The sequence below is a fragment of the Protopterus annectens genome, chromosome 1.part1 (genome assembly GCF_019279795.1).
Source record: "Protopterus annectens isolate FY-2018-M chromosome 1.part1, PAN1.0, whole genome shotgun sequence".
Classification (NCBI taxonomy): domain Eukaryota; kingdom Metazoa; phylum Chordata; order Ceratodontiformes; family Protopteridae; genus Protopterus; species Protopterus annectens.
Window position 1 is genome coordinate 309,136,976 of NC_056726.1, and position 22,785 is coordinate 309,159,760.

Sequence of the window (22,785 nt, forward strand, 5' to 3'; positions counted from 1 at the left end):
TCTGCTGTGGACATACCTTTCAACTTTGCTCAATTTTGTACAATGCCAAAAAATAATTGGGGGGGGGGGGGACAAAGGCCCAAAATCAACACAATATTTAAATATTACTCTAATTCACTTAAACTACTGATTTGTATTTTTTTTTTACTAGGAAAGCTCTACTGGGTAAAGCTTCTGTTCAGCAGATATCCAGTGTGAAATGTTCTGTAGAAGTTGTACAATCAAACAGATGAGTAACAGTAACTACCAATCTTCATAATCAGTTGTACACTCAAGCAGGTAAATACAAATTGCAAGCCTAAGCAATGGAATCTAACATAGTATATTAAAATTACAAAATAGAATTTCAGACTTGCAGAATCATCAGTGACAGAACAGTACTCAGACGTACCTGATGTTATCTGAGGGAAAGGTGATCCACTACCATGATTCTGCTAAGATATTTAGGAAGCAGGAAAGGTTAATTATTTGAGGAACATAAAGTGACAAGAGTAATAGATGGGTAGATGAGATCATGTGGGTTGGAAAGAATGCAGTTAGTGAATATTAGGAGAGCAGGTAGCATGCATACAAGAATAGTGGATAATGAGAAGTGATTAGTTTTATGGAAGGAAAGAAAGAAAAACAGCAGAATAGGGTTTGTATCCACATGCCTTTTCAGGACAAGAAGTCAAACATTATATGTTATTGAACAACTGTAAATCCTTAGTGATTTACCAGAAAAATTAACACTTGTGAGAAATAGCAAGAATGAAACAAAATCAGGGACAGCCGAGATGTATGGCTTTGAGACATTTTTGATTACACACACGCACACGGTCTGAGCTTTGCTGGATGATGCATGATTATTCTGTATTTTAGAAAACTGACATTTGTCATGAACAGAGTTCCTTCAGAACACACTATTGCACAAACCAGACTTCCATGAATTAAATCTATTTTTTAATGTGAGCTGTGTTACCCCACTGACTTCAACTGGTGAAGATAGCTGCTCAAATATGATTTTTATGAAGTGTCCTATGGATGGCTTGGTACTGGTTTACATTTTTAATCTTTATTAATCTAAGTTTTTTAAGTATTTTCCAATTTTATGGCTTAATTTTTGTATTTTGGTTATGTAGCCCTAGGTGTTTGGCATTTTTTTGAGTTGACAAATTGCAGCCAAGGTTTTTAATTTTTATTGCAACATTTTCTTTCAAATATAAATGAGTTTCATTTAAAGGGGTGAATTTAGGGCCACTGTATCTGTATTTCTATGCAGAGTGACCACCCCCCACCCACCGCCATTGGAGTATGTTTCTTTAAGTATAGTTGATTTGGGATTGTGGTCATTTTAAGACAAACTGGAGTATTTTGTGGGGTTATTTTTTTTGTTTGTTTTTCAAGTGTGTAGTGTTTGAACTTTTATTGTAGTTACCAATGGATATCGAACATAAATGTGCAAGGTTTAGGGTAATTTTAATATCTTTAACACACCTGCAATCTAGATATAAAAAATGTTAACCAGGTAAGCCCATTGGCTGCATAGTCCCTTTTCACTGATGACCCAAGTACAACATCTGATTTAGTAACTTGCTAAGAGCTGCTTAGGAAGTAAATTGAGCCCTCCATTTGAAACTAATCTGTCCTTCAGATGAGATGCAAAACCAATGCCCTCGTCTGCCCGAGTTGGTGTTAATTTAGGTGGATATAAAAGATTCCATAACACTTACCAAAAGGGAATCCCCACCACCAGTGTCCAGGCCAACTTTCACTTAGTCCTTGTGAATAACATTTCATGTCTCACCTGAGAAAGTGGCCACTGACTTAGTGGGACTACCCCAATCAATGAAAGCATAAATAAATTAAAACAAATAAAACCAGGAGTGCCGTAGTAGCATTTAACTCCTAACACATTGTCAGCTGGGTATTATACCACAAGAGTGTAAATAAGCTTTTGTTGATTTAGCAAGAGTATAGATGAGAAGTACTTAGGCTGTGTACCAAATGCTTTTAATCACACCCTTTGTCTGGGGTCTAGTATTAGAATAAATCCTTGTAATTCTTTATTTGCTTAATGCATATCAGGACTGCAGGCGCCAAAGTATTCTGGTAGCTGCCGGTTACAGGGTAAGAGGTGCAGTAAATCTAGATAAGATGCCAACCCTTCACAACGTACACAGACACTTGCAGGCACCGTTGAGGATCAGCAAATTAAATGTTGTGGCATGTGGGGAAAAGAGAATCTTGCAAAACCTACACAAATACATGAAGGTTGCCTACAGTGAGTACAAGATACTTCATGTATCTAACAAATGACACACACACACACACACACACACACACACACACACACACACACACACACACACACACACACACACACACAAAATCACATTTTTTCCATTACTATAATATTTCTGATCAAATTTTACAGCCTGTGCTAATGTCCTGATGTTTCTGCTAAATAGGCATATTTTTTCCCTGATGTCTTGTGAATTATTTTTCTTGTCAGTTCTTTGTTAGCTTTCACTGTATTATATACATATATATATTATAAACTGTTAGTATTAGTTAATTTTTATAGCTATACTCAGGTTTGTTTTCACCAGCGTACCTCATTTTGAGGAACATTCCTCATTTTGGATCTTAAAAAGTTTGTTCCTTGTTGTTCTACATCAAAAGTGTCTGTCACACCTTCATTGTTAAGGACTTGCTTATCCATGGTAAGTATTACGGATTAATATATTCATCAAAAGAGAAGTATAAAGTAACACATTTAATCATCCTATGTGCTTCCTTAATGTTCTTGGTAAGCTCTTACTAGCTGTTACAATTTTGCCATTTGTCCCACATAATGAGAGGTTGTGTTCCACATTTTGGAGACAGAAGGTTGACAGCTGGGCTCACCAGTAATTAACATTTCATTTTAATATTGACTGTTTATGGTAGGCCTTGGTTTCTGTGGAAAATACTGTTTTGGGGTTACATGTGTGGATTTGCCTGTTTGAGTAAAGCTACGTTTATTTTTATGTTGTAGAAGGGAATTAGGTCTCCTATTTCATTTTTATTTACTTTTCACCTTTTTGTTAGACTAGTTTAGATTTGGGTTTGGGGGGAACTGTTAGATGGTTGGCAATGTCTTTGGTCTGTATATTTTGTGCATCAACTTTAGTTTTTAGCTATTAGGTTTATGTGTGTATGTATTTATACGTGTGTGTGTGTATATATATATATATATATATATATATATATATATATATACGCACACGTGTATAATTACATATGTTTTATATAAACATATGTTTGTGTGTATGTATATGGGTCTATGTGACAACTTTTTGAAAAGTGGAATGTCATATGGTTGAGACACCATATGTTCAACTTTCCAAAAAGTTGAAAAAATTTCAAAAATCCTCCCCCCCCTCTCTCTGGGGGAGCAAGCCTCCCACCACCCCCATGTGGAGGGCTGTGCCCTCACTCTGCTACAAACTTATACAAAATCCCCACTACAGTGGGGAAAGGGGTAAATTACCTAATCCCCACTGCACCACAATCTGCATACAAATGCTTTGACTTTTCAGAAAGTCGAAAATATGGTCTCTACAATATGAAGTTCGACTTTACAAAGAGTCTATCATTTGAGGGGAACCATTATATAGACACAGAATTAGTTCAAAATGTTGCTGATGGTTTGTAAAGTTGATAGTCAGAACTACAGACAAAACACTCAAATATACATCTCTGATCAATTTACAATAAAAATAAACCAAAATAATTCCTAAACCATACCAATATCATAGAATGTAGTTTGAATACTGATAGTGGTTCTTCTAAAGTAAGGTACAGGGTTAAGGTTAGCACGCATTGGTAAGGTGGGTATGGAGACCTAACCCTGTACCTGAACTTAGAAAATCCCTTTCCATAGCATTATTACTACATAAGACAGGCTCAAACACAGAAACTGGTATCAACAGAAAGGCACAATACTAAAGCTATCTCCTTACCTATCCCTTATAATATATGATTACAGTACTTTTGGTTGTAAAGGCAGTTCATCAAAAGGGAATTTACTGGCTCTTTAGATTTTATCTCCTTTCATCCAATGCTTTATTATGGTCTGCAGTTGATTTTACTGCTAGAGTAAAGTCAGATATGGAAGCTTTTCCTTTTCCGCACTGTTTTCTGATCAGAATCACTATTTTTATTATTTTTTTAGGAGTGTTGTGGGGGTTGCAGGGGCTTGCCCCTCTGCAAATTTTATTTGCTTGTTCCTGACTACATGTGATACATTGTGTGGTAAATTTTTTCAGTTGTAATGTATACATGTGTATATAATTTATATATTTGAGTGTATGTGTAATATTGTGGTGTGTGTGTGTTTTGAGCATTTTGGGTAGGGGCTGTGGTGTGTCAGTGTGTTTTGTTACTGTGATGTGCGTGTGCGAAGAGAATGTAGCTTGTGTGGTGTGTGTGTGTTTGTATATAGTGCTACCTCAGAATGAGAATATTTAAATGTGGGGGTGGGGGGTGCAGGGGGGCTTTCCCCCTGCTTTCATATAGTAGAGAGGTTGTGTGTATGTGGGGAGAATGGTGTGTGTGTGTGTGTGTGTGTGTGTGTGTGTGTGTGTGTGTGTGTGTGTGCAGTAGTACTGCAAAATTCAAAATCTCCAGTGTGCGAGATTTTGAATTTCACAGTTTTGAGTTTTCGTGGTTTTGTGGATTGTGCTTTCTGGGCTCGAAATATTGAAATTCGATTTTTCAGTATTTTGAGCTTCTGAAGTGAATTCTTATACATATATATACACACACACACACACACACACACACACACACACACAAACATATGTATTCCTAAATCTGCTCCATGCATGGGGAAAAAGCTAAAGCAGGACACCTAGTTCTCACATTCACAGATCTCTACTCCCTCGCAGACTTCAAAATCCAACAAACTGCTATCATCTAGAAAAGTAATTTAGGAGGGAATTACTGTCGAGCACAGAAATTTTCCAAAAACAACTCCTGTATGTCATCCTTCAGATGCATGAAAATGAGGCCCTATCTACCCTAGTTGGTGGTAGCTCAGGTGGAGGTAAAAGATCCCACGGCAACCATTGAAAAGAGTCGGGGAGGTTTCCCAACGTCCTGGCCAAATGTGTGCTACTAGTATAAAAATCACCTCTGGTCTCCTCTAAAGAGGCTGCTAACCTAAAGGGAATAACCAGGTCAACAAAGGATAAATAAAAAGTAAGTCAATAAAAAGAAATATCAAATACTAGAAACACACACTTCTAACTCAAGTAATTACTATGTCCGCATAAATAATAAAACAGCAAAACTGAAATCATGATTGTAACACAAATTAGATGTTCCTTAAGTAATAAAAGCACTAGAAACATGAAAGTAACCATATGACTTGATTGGGAGCAGTGAAGGTCTTTCAAAAAGATTAAACAAAAGCCTGATGAAAGTAAAGGCATAAATCCCACAAAGAGGATTGAGCAGTGTAAGAAGAGACGGTGAATACCATGAAGTAAAAAATGACGCATAGCAGCAGAAAGCAGCCACTCTATTAGGGATCGCATTGCACTTCCACAAATTCAAATGCATTAGAAAAACTCTACTAGACATTGGCCAAAGAGGTAAATTTTAAGATAGTGTTCAAAAGTAAAGGACTTGCATGAATGCAAATTTCTATAAAGATGTAAAGTACATCATAGAAACCCAATTAAAGGCAACGAGCCATACCATCAGGTAAACCAACATGAGAAATCTATAGACTTAAGCCCTTTCTTACTGCAACCACCAGAGTGTCTCTTGCCCAAACTCATCTCATCTCTACACTATTGTATGCCTCTCCATCTTTTATCAACATTTTAAAAGCTAACCTTCAGAAACTTGCCACAGCCTACCATAGTACTGCCAGGTTTGCCACAGGTTCCCCATTTTGTACTCACCATTGTCTTAATCTCAAAAACCTTAACTGGCTTGAACTTCAAAATCTATTTCTCCTACATCAATTAGTCATCATATATAAAATTCTCCATTACCCCTCTAATACACCCATACTTAATAACCTCATTGCCCCATACAAGAATCTTACTTCCCTTCGCTCAGCCAGCAAACTTCTAGTAGCTCCTCTCAAATCTCATAATAAAGCAGGTGACTCCTTATTTACTAATGCTGTTGGCTCATACTGGAATAAACTTCCCATAGAACTGACCACTTTAGGTTCATCTCACCTTTTCAAAAAACAACTAAGAAACTATTTTAAATCCCACTGGCTTATGCCCCTGCTCTAATCCTGACTGAGCTCAGCAAACAATCCCTCTCTACAGTCCTCTCCATTCACTTCTACTTGCCTCTATCACTACTTCTATCCCTCCAGTGTAGTGCATCTAGCATCCCACCTGCTTATTCATTTTCCTATACTATCTTTTCTCCTTATACTTGATTATTACTGCAACCTGTCATCTCTCCTTTTATTGAACCTAGTTGCTGATCCCTACTGTGCAAATCTCTGTCTTAAAACTAGTGCCCCAGCACAAAATGTTTATCCTAATTTGTTAATAGTGTGGATATTTATAGACTCTTTACGTGTTACTATTTTCTCTCCATTTTTAGCAGTCCTACTCTTGCAAATATTATGGGATAATGATTCCTCGCTATTGTTTAGTTCTTGTTAAAGTGCTTCTGCATTGTTACTATACTACATGAGAATATTTCTTTGCTTATATGTTTGTATATTTTTGTTTATTGTAAGTCACTAGTATATAGTGGAGCTTTTCTCCTCGGGCCTCTGCTGAAAATGGACATGTATCCAGCCAGACTAGCCCGGTCAACAAATGTAAAAAAAAAATAAAATAAATTAAAAAAAAATGATGGGTGTGAGGAAGCATTACTGCTTACATTTGCTTCAGTTCTTGGGAGTTGCCACAAAAATAATTACCCTTATGAATATTTTTGGATGCCACAAGCATATTGCCAGCTAAACTATATATAAAAAAAGGGGGGGGGGGGGTATTGATTGCTTCTTGCACATTTACATCTTTCAGTTCTTGGAGTTGCCACCAAAACCATTACTCCTGTGAATATTTTGATGCCATGTTTACCTGGAAAACAGTCTGCATGTTTGCAGTGTACTGTGCTCCTGATATGGAAGTTTATTCAGAACTCGTTCAGCAGCAGGAACTTATCTGAGATGCTGTGTAGAGTTAGTGCCTATTTATAAATCACTGTCATACTTCCCAGCTGTACAGATTTTTGCAGAATGTCCAGATTTGTCATATTTGTAGTCCGTTTATCATAAAATTGTGGTTTTCTGACAAATCACTGGTAAATCATTGAGGTTTGAAGTCAGAAAATGACATACTTGTTTCAGATTCCATACCCTACAAAAAAAATCATCCTGATGGAAAACCTGTTATTCTATCAACTTTCTGCATTTTTAAATATTGCTCTTACACAGCGTCTGTTTTTGGCCCTTTGTTCCCCCCATTATTTATGGTCTTGTCTAGATTTCTTGATTTAATAGGTTGAGCAGTATGACCACTGTGCAACAGCATACAGCAACTTCACAGAGTGGCTCCTGGAATAACTGTCCTGAAAATTTCATACCAAAATTGTACATTGCTAAGCAAGGGGGAATAGCACTCATCTCTGTGGATCTTTTTCAGACTAAGCCTGGGAGCACTGTCTGGTTAAGTGACTTGTTCAAACTCTCATATTAAGCAATGGAGCCTGAGGTAATCAAACCATGCACCACTGGACCACAAAAAACAGCTCATTAACAGCTCCTTAATCCTCTAAGCCAACTGCTGGACAACTTGACTATTAGTTTGTGTGTCATGGAACTAGGTTTCATTAAAATATACCACAAAACCTAGAGCTGTTATAGATAAGGGTACTAAAAATGCTGGATAGGAAGGACAGAAATGGTTGGATGTCTATGCAGGTTATGGGGCAAGATGGCCATAACTGAGAGTGTGAAAAAATGCCCGTTTTATAAGTGCAATAAGGCATTTGGGCTCATACCCCAACATCTCTTGGTATACAGTAGTATCTGTACCATGTACATGCTCAAGTGCCTTACTACACGCACCCTAATGTTTACGTTTTATATGATAATCCAAGTAGATGGGCTGGTCTATTAACAATTTTTTTCAGCAGTCCTTCCCTGAATCCAGGGAAAGTAAACAAAGTGCAAGTGGTGTTTCATAAATGTAAAGGACAGCAGAATTCTTAATTTTCAGTACACCAAATGAGTGAAAGAAGCTGCAACTGCCAGATTCCTCCAAAATTACAAAATAAGAATATTGTCCTATGAATGAATAATAAAGGGCCATTTCTGTATACAAGTGGATAAGGTAAGAAAAACTAGTAATTCACCCATGCATGAGCTGAACCTTTATTGAGAAAAAGGAAAGGTCCTTACAATTGTGGGTATACATTTTGAAATTGCTGTCAACCTAGAATAATGTGAGAAGTTAAGCTTTTCCAATTTTGTGGCATTATGTTGGGACTAGAGGGAGTTGCTAGGGCCAGCCTCCCTCACTTCTCACACCAAAAGAAGAAAACTAGGCAGATCAAAGTATAGTATGACACTTGCAACGATAATTAGTCGCTCTGGTGACACTGGTGTTTCTGCATGGCCAGCTTGTCAGACTTAAAACCTTATTCATTTTCTGTTGTCATATGGCAAAAAGAGAATACTGTCAAGTTCTGTAATGGAGGTAGAATTTAAGTTGTATGTAAGAAATGCACATATTTTCTATCTAGTAGTTTTGTTTTCGTGAGGTTTTTTGATTCCATTGATTTTATGTGCACTAAAATAGACTTTGGTGTAAATCTAATGTGAATGTTTGGAATTGCAATAAACAGCTAATGGCTGAATATTTCAGAACAAAATAGGACTGAAAAAAATTATGTTTTTACAGAAACTCGACGCACTGTAGAATATTTTTTCCAGCAGACCATACATCTATGAATATTTGGATGGAAGAAAGAAAATACTAGGTAATTGTTATCCATATTTATTCCTTTTGTCTTTATAAATTGGGCCTTATATTGAAGCTGTTGTCTGTAGATAAGGGCAAACTTTGATTTTGGAAGCAGTGATAGTCCAGAAGTGATATACTGGTATCTCTTGGTATACATTTAATTTGCAGAAATATAACTATTGTAGTGCCAATTGATTTGATTTCTTTGTGGCCGTTATTGGTACTTGGGTTTTTTTGCCATTGCTGCAAACATTTGTATCCTATTGAATGCCTGAAACCACCACTACATTTCCAATATTTCCTTTAGAAAACCTTGCCAAGGACAGTACGTTACTGTTACTTAGTAAATGAAATTTCATTTCCATAAGTTCCAGTGACTGTCATCACAGATTACTAATGGCTTGTTTGTGCAGTTTATATATAATCAAAATTCAGATTCAGAATACTGAACGCTGAATGAAGCAAACTGACAAATTTAAAGGTAGTAAATAATACCAATAGAAATTATAGTAGGAGTGATTCAGTTTTTAATGATAAATTCATTGAAATCTCACATTTTTCCAGTTCAGGTTTTAGTATTTATGGCAGTATGATGCAAAATCTGTGTTCTTTTGCCTTGTGCTTAAGTGATTTTCACGATCTTTTCCTTTCTTGTGGGATATTGAGCAGTTAACAGCTTCAGTACCTTGGTTTGAGATTACTTTTTTCTTTCTACGTGCTGTTCATACAGGAATGCCCCGCTGATGAAGAAAATATATATCCCTGCACTGCCGATCACTTTTAGAGATCTGATATACTGTACCCAGTGCTTTGCTAGTATGACATTATGTATCCCTTGGTAAGATGAAAGCCTTATCCCAAACTTTGATTACTCTCCCAGAGGTATTCCTTTCAAGTTTCTAAGGAATTAAGCAATGCATAGTTACCCAACTCTGCATAATACAGCATTGTTAGAATCGGGTTTAACTGCATTTATTGACATGGATGTCTGCAAGAGATTATTTTAATGTTTAGACAGGCAATTTGAAGTCTAAATTATTGTTAGTGTAGGTGATGAAGGTACAATGTCATAACCTTTTAAATACATCCAGTAAAATCCCAAAGCCACTTCAACCATACAGTGGCTGACAAGTGAAAGATCGTACAACAGAGTTAAGCTGCACCCAAAGAAATATTAGCAGTTCCAAACAGGCTGAACGCAGACAGAATTAGGAGATCATTGTCTTATCTTGTTACAGATGACTTGGATCAGAATGATGTAAAGCTGACAGGAGATGCTTCTAATGTAAATGAGCATTTCTGACCAGTGGAATGTATGGTCACATTCAAGGATAGTGACTGAAACTCACTTGGAGAGATGGTGAAATGACCCCACATCTGTTAAGTGGGATCAAAGAATACAAGTATAAATATTCCAGTGGGGAGCATTGCAACTTGCTATTATGGGAAGATGCTCAAAAAATGCAAAGCACCTTTCCCTCAGGATAGAGGTACATGCTGCAGTTGTGAACTTATTGGGTTCAGGTTAAATCCTTTAGAAACCAGTGATATGGCAAGGAAAATGTTCAGAGCCTAGCTTTGGGTGGAATGCATGCTGCTCTAAAAATGCTAGCCTGCCCTTAAGTAGGGAGTATTAGCTTCAAATAGTCAAGTACTGAATAAAAAGCTTTGTGAACTTGTTGCACTAGAACAAGATGGAATTCGGAATACTTCAGCAGTCCTCAAGACATTAGACAGAAGGGTGGTTGGAAGAGAAGCATACCAGAGACACAAGCTACTGAAGGGGCAAGTTAAATAAAATGAGGGGCATGGCTCTGTAGGGCAGGTGGGTGAAGACTTTAGTGCATCCCAAGTGTCCAGGTTTTAGTTAGCTGCCTTGGCAGTAGAAGAGCCAGGCAGGCAGGGAAAGGAGTGATGGCGCAAGGCCCGCTTGCCTCTCCTTGGAAGAGGGGAATGTAAAAGGTGCACACTGAACACACAGGAAAGTGCAATTTCTCATTTGGATACCTGAAAACCACTTCCTGTTCTTAAGGGGAATGGGTGGGCCTGCTTGCCCCTTGCGAAGTGAGGGTTGACCAGAGAGGACAGATTGTCCCTTTGGTTCTGCAAGTTAGGTGTTCAGAAGAAATGTATGACTTAAGTGAAAAATGTCAGACTACCCCTGAATGGTGTTCCTTCCCAGTCAGCCTTCACTCTGGCGATGGGGAAAAAAATGGGCGGATTGCTTGGGGGGGGGGGGCTGGTGGTAAACAGGCAACAAGGGCAGAGTGTGATAGGAGAAAAAAAAGGAAAATGTAGTCTGTACTTAAGTGAAAGAATTAAGTCTGCAAGGATAATAGGCAACAAGAAACTGGAGGGAAGCTTTATAGATCATGTTGGAGTTATGAATGAAATTCCACATTCAGAAGTAGTAATTTCAAGTCTCCATATCAAGGAGTATAAAGGTGAAGGAACAGTAGAAGGGTTTCCTAGAATTGCAGAGTAGGAACAGTATTTTTGGAAGGGAACCTGAAAGTGGTAGATGTTAATTAACTCAATCTTTACTTTCATAACAGCTGCCTCTGGGCTGCGCTGCATGCCTGAATCAGTCAACGTTGTATCGTTTTTAGCAGAGATTGATACCAGACCAGATACTTGACAGTAAATACAGACTTTCGGGTTAGCAGTGGAGGAGTATGACTTGTATGTGTTTTTTCAAAGTAATTAGTATTTTTTGAGTTTAAAGCCACAGACATGTTTCAACAATAGACTTTAGGTGATCCAACTTTGTCGCTACCCTCAATAAAGCACCATGACTTAAGTTTGGGGGAGCAACAGAGCATCATTGAGGAGGTTTCTGCTCAATGTTGAGTTTCTTTTGTGGTATTTCTATTTTGTGTTCAGCCTTGCCACAGGTAGAAAATGTATTACCAGACTCAAAAGGGTGCTTGATTTGTATGTTTGAATGAACTGACTTTTTTCCCACCATGAAGGCATTTTATTTACTAACTGGGTAAACTTATGTGGCACAAGTACCTCTCTTAGATTCATAGATATTTATTGATTGAGTTATATTTGCACCTTGCCAGTGCCTAGCCACAGGCTTCATCCTCTTTCTTTAGGAGGGCTAGGCCAAAAATCTATTTTCTTTTAAGGGTAATTGTGTATTGCATTACTTAACCAGCAGGGAGAGTTTGTTTTAGAGGTAGTGGAGATGCTGGGTGATGAGTCACCATTGCATTCTATTTATCTGCTGCTGCTGAAGAATGAGGCCCCTAGTTCTGGTATTAGTAAAACTATAAGATTTGCAATGGTACAGGTGATCAGGTTGACTAGGTCTCTGGCACTGTAGATATGGCATAGATCTCTGTTCAAGATACTGAATAACGTAACTGTTCGTAACACTCTTGGCTCAGTTTTGTTTAAGCCTATGATCTTTTTAGCACACCAGTGAGGAACCTGATACAAGTTGTGTGTTCAGTGTGCGCTGCCCATCTTACCATGTAGAGCTGTATTTTTTAAAGCGTTTAGCTTACCTACAGTCCTTAACTGCAGTATAGTGTTAAATGCCTTGGCCAAATCAAAATACGCTGTGTAAACAGCATGATTAATATCTACCTCCTGTCTAGCCCTCTTGAAGAAATTAATCCGGTACATTAGGCAGGATCTTGATAAAGCTGGTCTGATGAGGATGAAGTCTATCTAATGGCTACACTAATGTTGGGGATAAGGAGGAATACATTTCTGGAGAGTGCATAGGCAATCCTGCTAAGCTTAAGATAGGGGCACTTACAGGCTTAGATGACCACGAGCATTATGAACAGAGATGTAGAGCTGTAGGCTAATGGGAGGAGAAGGCAGTAATCCCAGAACAAACTACACCTCGTCGTGCAAACACAGGCAGTTGTAGGGACTTGCCAAATTCCTCTAGTAAGAGAACTGTAAAATGTTTGGACATAGGTGGAAATATGAGCAGAGATGCAGGTCAGATTGTCTATCTGCAGAATAAACACCGCTGTGCAGTATGAATTACATCACTGAGCTAAAATGCCTTGTATTGGGGAAACACTGCAAAACAAATTGTAGAGCACACCATCTGAAAGCAAGAAATGAGTTTTTCACCTGCATTGTAATCACAAACCTGGAACTAGTCTGATCTTCTCTTCTTTCACTAGACAACAGAAAGTTAACTCGCAGCAATGTCACTTAAGCATCTAGAAATTCTCTAGGCAATAGCAGTATAAATCAATATTAAGCAAAGCAAGCAAAAACCCTTAGCACAGATAGTCTTCAGAATAGTAGCTGTCTCGCCTAGCACCTGGTTCATGTCCCTGAAGTACCACCCCACCCCTTAGCTCTTCAACTAACGAAGAAAAGAAAAAAAAACTTCAGCTTACTATTGAAAGCTGATTGTTACTTTTCACCAATCAGCTTCCTATAGACTACACACCCACCTCAGCTCTTGTACTGAAGAGGAAAAAAAAAACTGTAGTAAGCTTAGCTGACAAATCTATAACATGATTCCCACAGGCAAGTAACCTACATCTAGGATCCAGTAATGCAGAAGTATTTTTCCAATAAATTGTTTTGTAAAGGGAACAGCTGAATCATTTTGGTCACAACCACTTTACAAAATTTTATAGCTTGTGTATGAAAGTTATTTGAATTGCAGAGCCCAAAGGGGATGCCATCATGCTCCTTTTACGTAGCCTTCCACCTCTGGATTCATTTGTAGCTCATTCATTGGAAAAGAGAACGATCTGATGCTTTAGGAATGGGTACTGCAGCTTCAGGATGTAGTGGTCTGCCATCACATAGCTGTAGCAATGCTGTAGTATTAAGATATAGCATCAGAAACTGGTTCTGTCTTCTCTGCAGATGTTCTTTGTGTTTCACTGTTGCAGTCATTACGTTTAGGTAATCTGCTGGCAGGTTGCCCTTAGTCGGCCTGATTAACAAAGTTTTGGGTCCTGCATCGGTTGCTGTCCCTTCTTCCATGTCGTCAGGGGTATAAAACATGCAGCCGATGCCATTACATCAGTCTTTCTTGCCGCGCTGTGCCTGAAGCAGCAGTAGTTCGCAAGTGCCGGATGTCCGACTCCTGAAATTTTCGTTTGAGTTTCAGAACCGAAGTCTTCAACTAAAAGCTAAGTACCCCATTGGGGAAACTTTTTTTTGCTCCTTACCAATGTCCATAAAAGTTAATAATTGCATTACTTGTTGGAAGCAAATTCCTCATAAGGATTTTCATTTGTACTGTATTCCTTACCTAGGCCCTGACCACAACGCACTTTGCTGTCGGTGTTGTGCAAAATTTAATCAACGCACTATTAAACGTCTGTATATTTTTGCTTTTAAATATTTTGGCTCACAATTTAATTATCCAGAAATGTCGTCTGTTAGCAATACAACTACCGGAATACCTAAAAAAAACGCAGAGATAGACAGACCGTCTAGGTCCAAAACTGACAATGCTTCTCCTAAGCCAGTCTGTTCGCCAGTACTCAGTGAGGCACTTTCGCAGCCCCTGATACCCACTACTTCTGATTTGCAGGCCTCTACTGAGACCCATTCTGAGTCCAGTATGCCGCGAGATACTTCAATTATGGAACCCGCGGATGTCTCTACCTTAGATGGGTCCAGAGCCGCTGTGCAGGCACTGGCTTCTGAGGGTGTTTTCAGGCCTACAGATTTGTATATTAGACCGACGCCATCTTCAAAACTAAGGCCAAAATCTAAGTATATGTTTAAAAAACGACGCCTGGGTGACATGTGCAGGCCCCTTTGCGTAAAAAATAAATGATCAAAATGGCTGAAGATTTAATTACTCTGATCAGGGGTAGCCGACCCCCTCCTTTCTAAGAGGCCTAGGCAAGACATTGATTATGAATCTTCTGAACAGGATTCTATTTCTTCTGACTCTTCTAATGTACAGGATTTGTCCATACCTACTTATGAGGACTCTGATGCAGAAGATTCCATTCCTTCTGCTTCTCCCCCTGAGGATTTTTTCTTTTGGGGAAACTTTACTTGCCTTAAGGGAACATTTCCACTGGGAAAGTCAGAATTTCTCTGAGTCTAAAAAGAGACTTGGGGATTTTCTTCTTCCTCAGCATAGGACTTTGGCTATACCTCCTGTGATAGACATTGTTGTTTTTTTCAGAATCTAGTATGGCTCCTGATTCTCTGCCTCCGGCTCCTTGTAATCCAGACAGATACTACAGTGTTCCTGACTCCCACAAATTTCTTTTCAAAAATCCTATTGCAGATCCTGAAACCATTTCTCCGGGTCCCAAGGGCATTAAGGCTTCTACTGCTAAAAATCCTACCCTTCTGATAGAGATTCCAGGGCGCTGGATAGATGGGTTAAGAAGGTTTACACTTCTGCAACCTTGGCAATCAGGGCTTTAAACTGTTGATTTCATATGCTTAAATATCAACAGCATATCATGGGACTGCTTAAACAGAAAATGTTAATTTCTGACACTGGAAAATAAAGATTAACAGGATTTATTGCATTCAGCTGAACAAGTTGGAAAACATACTTTGCAATGTGGCTTTGATTCTTTGGAGGCCTCTTGCAGGGCTGTTGTAACTGGGTCTGTACCAAGAAGGCATGCTTGACTCTGAGCAAACTCTGCCTGATCATGTTAAAGCAAAATTGTTGGATGCTACTTTACAACAGGATCCTCTCTTTGGTAATAAGGCCGAAGAAGTTTTAAAGATGGAAGATAAGGCTAAATCTATGCAAACTGTCAAATATTTCTTACATTACTTCACCGGAAGTATATCCCTCATTGGTGAGATCTGATCATAAACTAATCTCACTGGAAATCCATATCCCGCCCCCACCCCAAACAAAAAAGACCACAGTGAAGAACTTCTCTAAAGCAAACTTCACACTACTCAAGACTGGTGTGGTATCCTTCAAGGCCCCTGAGCCAGTGGAAACCACAACCCAAGCTTCGGAAGCCCTTACAAATGCCTTCTATGAACACCTCCAGGACTGCATGGATTAGGCAATCCCAAATAAAACCAAGACTCTTTCCACAAAGGGCAAACGTCCAGTCTGGTGGACCCCAGCCATTAACAAACTTTACAATAAGAGGAGAAAGCTATTACATGATAGAACAAAATCCATAAAAGGGAAGTCACCCCTGATCATTATTAGTAAAAAAATACGAGCACTCATAAAATCAACTAAGGCCAATTTTGAGAGAAAAATTGCCATGGATTCAAAGGACAATCATAAGTCCTTTTTCAGCTATGTTAGAAACCTGGGTGGAAACTCCCAGATATGCTCAGAATTAGTCCAAAATGATACAAAAATCACTGAACCCACAGACATTGCCAACATACTGGCAGACAGGTTCAGTGCAAACTTCACCCCCTCTCCCCCTCTAAAGGAGAGATAACTATCCCAGCGGAGTGTAGCCTCCCAGACATCTCAAATGCGCAGGTGAAAGCTGCTCTCTCTAAAGCTAAAAACACAGCATCAATGGGACCGGATGGTGTCCTCAGCTGTGTGCTACATGAGCTAAATGAGGAATTAAACCCGCACATAAGGCAGCTGTTTAATCTCAGCCTTACCACAGGATACGTGCCCAAGGAGTGGCGTACAGCAACTGTGGTCCCACTCCACAAAGGCGGTGCCTCTACGGACCCTGGTAATTACCGCCCCATAAGCTTAACAAGTCTAGTCTGCAAAGCTATGGAGAGGATCATAATGGAGCTCATAAACAAAGATATAGGGGACTTGCAGACATTGGACCCGACCCAGTTTGGCTTCAAGGGCAGATCATGCCTTTTGAACTTGGTCGACTTCTTAGAAACAGTCACCAAAGCCATTGATGAGGGAAAGGCAGTCCATACAGCCTACCTTGACCTTGCAAAGGCTTTCAACACAATACCCCACTCGGGTATTGTAGAAAAACTTACCAGCTTAAATGTAAACCCATATGTCACAAGATGGGTTGCAAACTGGCTTAAGGACAAAACCCACAGGGTTAGAGTTGCTGGCGCTATGTCAGACTCCAAGCCGGTCACAAGTGGTGTCCCACAGGGCAGTGTCCTTGGTCCCCTGTTGTTCGGCATCTACTTCTCGGAAGTACAGGCCAGCATGGGAGGACTTTGGCTGACAAAGTTTGCAGACGACTGCAAACTGGGTGCCATAGTGGAAAGTGCATCGGACACGGATATCCTTCAGAAGGGACTCACGGAAACAGATAGCTGGTGCCAGAGTCATGGCCTGAAGTAAACGCCAAAAAATGTATAGTCATACCCTTCGGGAAAAACAAGATAACCCCAAGCTACCATATAGGTGGCAGTCCACTAAGCGTAGAAGAGGTTATCAGGGACCTGGGGACCCAGGTTGACAGTGGCCTTTCTTTTGACACTCATGTTGCTAAAGTGGTTAGAAAGACCTTCTACATTGCCCACCTGATCATGAAGGGATTCACATCCAGATCTAGTGAGGTCATTGTTCCCCTGTACTCTTCACTTATCAGACCAGTGATAGAGTACAATGCCCCATTCGGGATGTATCTCACCCGACATCTGCAGCAATTGGAGAGACCCCAAAAGTTCCTCACCAAAAGGATAAAGGGACTCCAAAATCTGTCATATGCTGCCAGATTGAAGAAACTCCAGCTCTATTCAGTCGCATACCGTCTGCTCAGAGGTGACATGTGCCTGACATACAAGGCCATGTCCAACCCAGAATTAATGGACATGCTCCACCTCAAAAAATCCAAATCCACCAAAACCACTAGAGCAAGTGACTTAAACCTTAGCACGGATATAAATAGGATATGCTGGAGGGATAGATTTATCACTCAGAGACTCCCTATGCTGTGGAATAAAATCCCGGTCCATGTGAGGCAGAGCACCTCGCTGGCTCTGTTCAAGAGAAATCTTGACCTGTGGATGGGAGATCGTAGGTTTACCCCGGGAATCATCTCTGTCACTGCTGGACAGAGGCACAACAAACTAATGGGCACAGTAATTTTTCATATAAGGGGTGGCGTAAGCCAAAAAACTTTGGGCTAGGCTTATAAATGCCTTAGGGCAGATAGCCTAGTATAAACCTATGAACCTAAGTGCAACCTCCAGGATTTAGTAGGTACTGGCCTACTAAGAACTAGAACTTTCCAGTTCCTTCCAGAGCCATTCAAGTCAAACCCAGACATTCCAAAGGCTCCAGGTTTCAGTCCCAAGGTACTTTTAGAACAAAACAATGGGGTGCCTCCACCTTCAAATCTGGAAACAACAAGGCACCAGCCTATGGTAAACAGTCTCAATGACTTCCCTCTACACTCACCAAGCACTTACCTTTTAGCCACCCCTTTGGGGGGAAAACTGGCACTTCATGCACGAAACTGACAACTTATAACCCAGGACAAATGGGTTTTAAATATAGTATCCCAGGGATACAGATTTAATTTCCACACATTGCCAATCCCAAACGGATGGCTAGACCTGCCCCCAAATCAGTGGGGCAGAGGCCCAGAAAAAAGTTCTGTCCCTCATGAACATGGAGGCTATTCAACCAGTACCAGAAGAAGAAAAGGGACAAGGTTTCTATTCAAGACTTTTCCTGGTACCCAGAAAAGACAAATCATGGCATCCAATTCTGGACTTATCTACTCTAAACTCATTTCTGGACATTCCAAAATTCAAGATGCTGACTCAACAGTTACTTCCTGTGCTAGGCAAAGATGCCTGGTTGGTAACTCTAGACTTGAGGCTTGCCTGCATATCCCAATCAGGGAATCTTGCAGAAGATACCTCCGCTTCAAAGCAGGCTGCTTGCATTACCAGTTCTCTGCACTGCCCTTTGGCTTATCTACTGCACCCAGGGTCTTCACAAAGTGCTTGGCTCCAGTAATTGCATTGTGCAGGCAAAGAAATATTCAGATATATCCATACCTGGACAATTGTTTAATTCAGGCAGAAAACAAGGACATTCTTCTAAAACATCTGGCATTTGTAAAAAGGGTTCTAACTTGTCTACGGTACACCATAAACGAAAAGAAATCACAACTGGTACCCTCTCAAAAAATTACATTCCTGGGTGCAAGCTTGAATACAACTGCCCAGATGGCTTGCCTTAAGCCAGAAAAGCAAATTCAATTGGTGACTTACTTCAAACAGGTGGCCACAAAAACCCTGCTATCTGCAAAACAAATTCTGCAAGCTTTGGGGTTCATGGCCTCCTGCATTCTTCTAATTCCATATGGAAGAATGCAATTCTTCTAATTATATATGCAACACTCATCATCCCTCATAGCCACAATTACACATCCTATCTACCAAAGTATTTATCATCCAAATTTTGTAGGCTCACTCACATCACATACTACAGCCCTAGAGCTAGAAAACCCCAGAACCTAATATGTAAAGGTGTAATACTCACTCTGGCGATACAAGTCCACTCCCTAATTGATTGTGACATGCACCCAAACCCTGGCCCAAATTCTACCACTAACATCAAGCCTAGCACCCCAAATTCTACTAATGCACATCTGGTCAACAGACCCTCCAACTCTCTCCTAATAGCCCATCTCAATATTCGAAGCATAAACAATAAAGTTGCTCACCTACATGCCTTCATGGATGCACATTCATTTGACATCCTCTGCCTCTCTGAAACATGGCTCAAGCCAATCATACAAAATACTACAGTTATTCCACCTGGTTACACTATCCTGAGACTTGACCGTAACTCTAAGAAAGGTGGAGGAGTAGCAGTCTTATATAAATCTGAATTACAAGTCACCTCCATTGACTCTAAACCTCCCCTAACTAGCAATGCAGAAATTCTTATCTCCAGAGTTCAAGTTAACAAATGTAAATCCATTTATATAATCTGTATTTACCTTCCCCCAGGCAACAATATCAACACCTTGGAGGCTATCCTAAGTTGGCTGTCCACCACCTACCCACAAGAAAATATAATTCTTGGTGACTTTAATATAAACTAGATGTCTTGCACATCAGAACAGCCTTCTACCCACATCAACCTACATGGTTTTACACAAACCATTACAGCCCCCACTAGAACCAATAAACATAATAATGATAGCACCCTAGATTGGATTCTCACAAACAGTCAAAAGCACCCTAGATTGGATTTTCACAAACAGTCAAAACCAATCTTACAAAGTAGGGACCCTCCCAGAAAATATAATCGATCACTCACCCACCTTCTTAATCAGGTATAAGACTGATGCCCCAAACCTAACCATATATAAGAAAATAAGATGTAATAATAATTGTAACCCTGACAGCTTTCAAAAAAAACTCGTAGCTTGCGACTGGTCACCCCTGAAACACCTACCATTAGAAAAAAAGCCGTTAAATACTTTAACTCTAAATTTTTAACCATTCTAGACTACCATGCCCCAACTTGTATAGTAAGAAGTAGGTTTAAACCACCCCCTTGGCTCTCCAAAACTATCAAACAAAAAATCCTCCATAGAAAAAAACTCTGGGCTAGCTGGCATACAACCAAAAACCTGGCAGATCAACTAAAATTTAGACAATTAAGAAACAAAACTAAAAAAGCCATATTGTCAGATAAAAGAAACCTTTACTGCCACCACCAACAAACCCACCAAAATAAACCTCAAAAATTCTGGTCAGGTATAAATAAACTTTTGCACCCAGATCGCTCAATCACACCCACCCCCTCAGGCTCCAGTCTCCACAGCCCTAACCAAATTGCCAGTTCTTTTAACATTTTCTTCAGACACCATTCAATCTTTGTCCAATCAGCTATCCCCTGACACCGCATCTCTTTCCAATGTTATCCCTAACAGCCCCACAATATTTAATTTCCAAACCGTTCCTACATCCTTTGTCTGCACCCTTATTAAGAAACTTAAACCCACCACCCTCTCTGCAGATCTACTACCTGCAGAATACCTGCAAAAAGCAGCCATAGCTATAGCCTACCCCATATCCATCCTCATTAACAGAACTATTTCTGAAGGAACTATTCCATCAGTCTGGAAAATCTCACATGTCATCCCCCTGCATAAAGGTGGTAATTCCAAATATTTTTCTAACTATAGGCCTAAAGCCATTTTATCCCCTCTGGCAAAAAATATGGAGAACTGCATTCATAAACAACTATTAAACCACCTCCTAGAAAACAACCTACTTGCCAACATGGATTCAGACCTTTTCATAGCACCTCTTCTTCTCCTTTCCTTCTCCAATTGCATTAATAAAAACCGTAATAACAATACTCTGTCCTCAACCCTCTTCATTGATCTGTCAAAAACCTTCGACATGGTCAATCACCAGCTACTCATAAACATACTTAGATACTTCTCACTGGATCCACTTGCTATACAATGGTTCCAATCCTATCTAAATACCAGGCAACAGGCTGTACTATGGGGAATAACTTGTCTTCCCACCTCCCAATTGCCCATGGGGTCCCTCAAGGCTCCATATTGGGTCCTCTCCTCTTTTCTATTTTTACTACTGACCTACACTCTGTATTACCTCAAGCTATCTGTATCCAATATGCGGATGATTCCACACTAATATGCCCAGCCTCTTCACTAGCACAACTTCAGTCCCTAACCCAAGACATGTTTAGCACAGTAGAGAATTGGCTTCTTCACCGATGTCTCATCCTGAACCCAAAAAAAAAACAAAAATGCTACTATTTACTCCCACCCGCAGAGCCCCCTCACAGCATTTCACAGTCGCATCTAGCAATGGTACAATCATATCTCCCGACTCTACTATAAAACTACTTGGAGTACTAATCGAGAACAACCTCAACTTCGAGACATATTAACAACAGTATAAAAACAGTAAACAAGAAACTAGGTTCCCTCTATAAGATCAAACTCTTTCTTACCCCACTAGCCAGGACCACCATTGCCCGGACCCACCTAATCTCAACCCTACTATATGCATCCCCTATCTATACCAAACTATGCAAAAGCAGTCTGAACAAGTTGGCCAACTCCTACAATAATAATGCCAGATTTGCAACTGGGTTTACCTATAGAACCCAATCATTGTAACAATCTTAATCATCTAGGATGGTTAGAATTGCCAAATCGTATTCTATCAAACCAGCTAACTGTTGTCGATAAGATACTGTATCATTCTACAACTATTCCAATACTAACTAACCTAATCATCCCCTACAATAACCTGAAGACCCTGCGCTCATCAAATAAATTAATGGTAAAGATAAGTAAAACCAACAATCTGTCTGGAGACACTCTATTCTCTAACACAGTGGGTAAAACCTGGAACTCCCTCCCTACTGATCTTAACCTCCTTACCTTCAACTAGCCTATTTAAATCCAAACTCAAACCATGCCTTAAATCGCACTGGCTATGCCCATGTGCAAACCCAGACTAACTACCTCCATTGTCTCCAAACACTCTTCTCACTCACTCAAACTAGTTATTCTTTTTTTTACTAACATTAATGTTTGTATAACTTTTTTAAAGTTCAAATAATGCTCAATTTCACTTGCCTTATATTTTGTTGCACGTATATCCATACGTGTTATGTAGCTTGGAAGGTTTTTTTTCCTTACTCTTAAGCTAAAATGTAATCTACTAGTATAATTTGCTAAATCTTAGTAATGTACTTGTGTTATTGTGATTCTATTCTGAAGTGTGGAGCTTTTCTCCCCGAGCTTCCAATGAAAATGGACATGTATCCAGTTGGACTAGCCTGGTCAACAAATGTAAAATAAAAAAATAAAAATAAATATGGGGAAACTTCAGTGGTACTTAAAAAAAATTATGGAGTCAGCATAGTCACAGCTTGGAAACAATGATTCCTATC

The 22,785-nt window shown here is 39.6% G+C and overlaps 1 protein-coding gene across 1 annotated transcript in view; it reads left to right on the forward strand.

The window, feature by feature from the left end:
• ATP8B1 (ATPase phospholipid transporting 8B1) overlaps positions 1–22,785 on the forward strand; it is a 1,573,644-nt gene that overhangs the window by 536,190 nt on the left and 1,014,669 nt on the right. Inside the window, exon 3 of the mRNA XM_044074782.1 lies at positions 8,916–8,994. The gene's annotated coding sequence lies outside the window, so the exon portion shown is untranslated. The remainder of the gene's footprint in view (positions 1–8,915; positions 8,995–22,785) is intronic.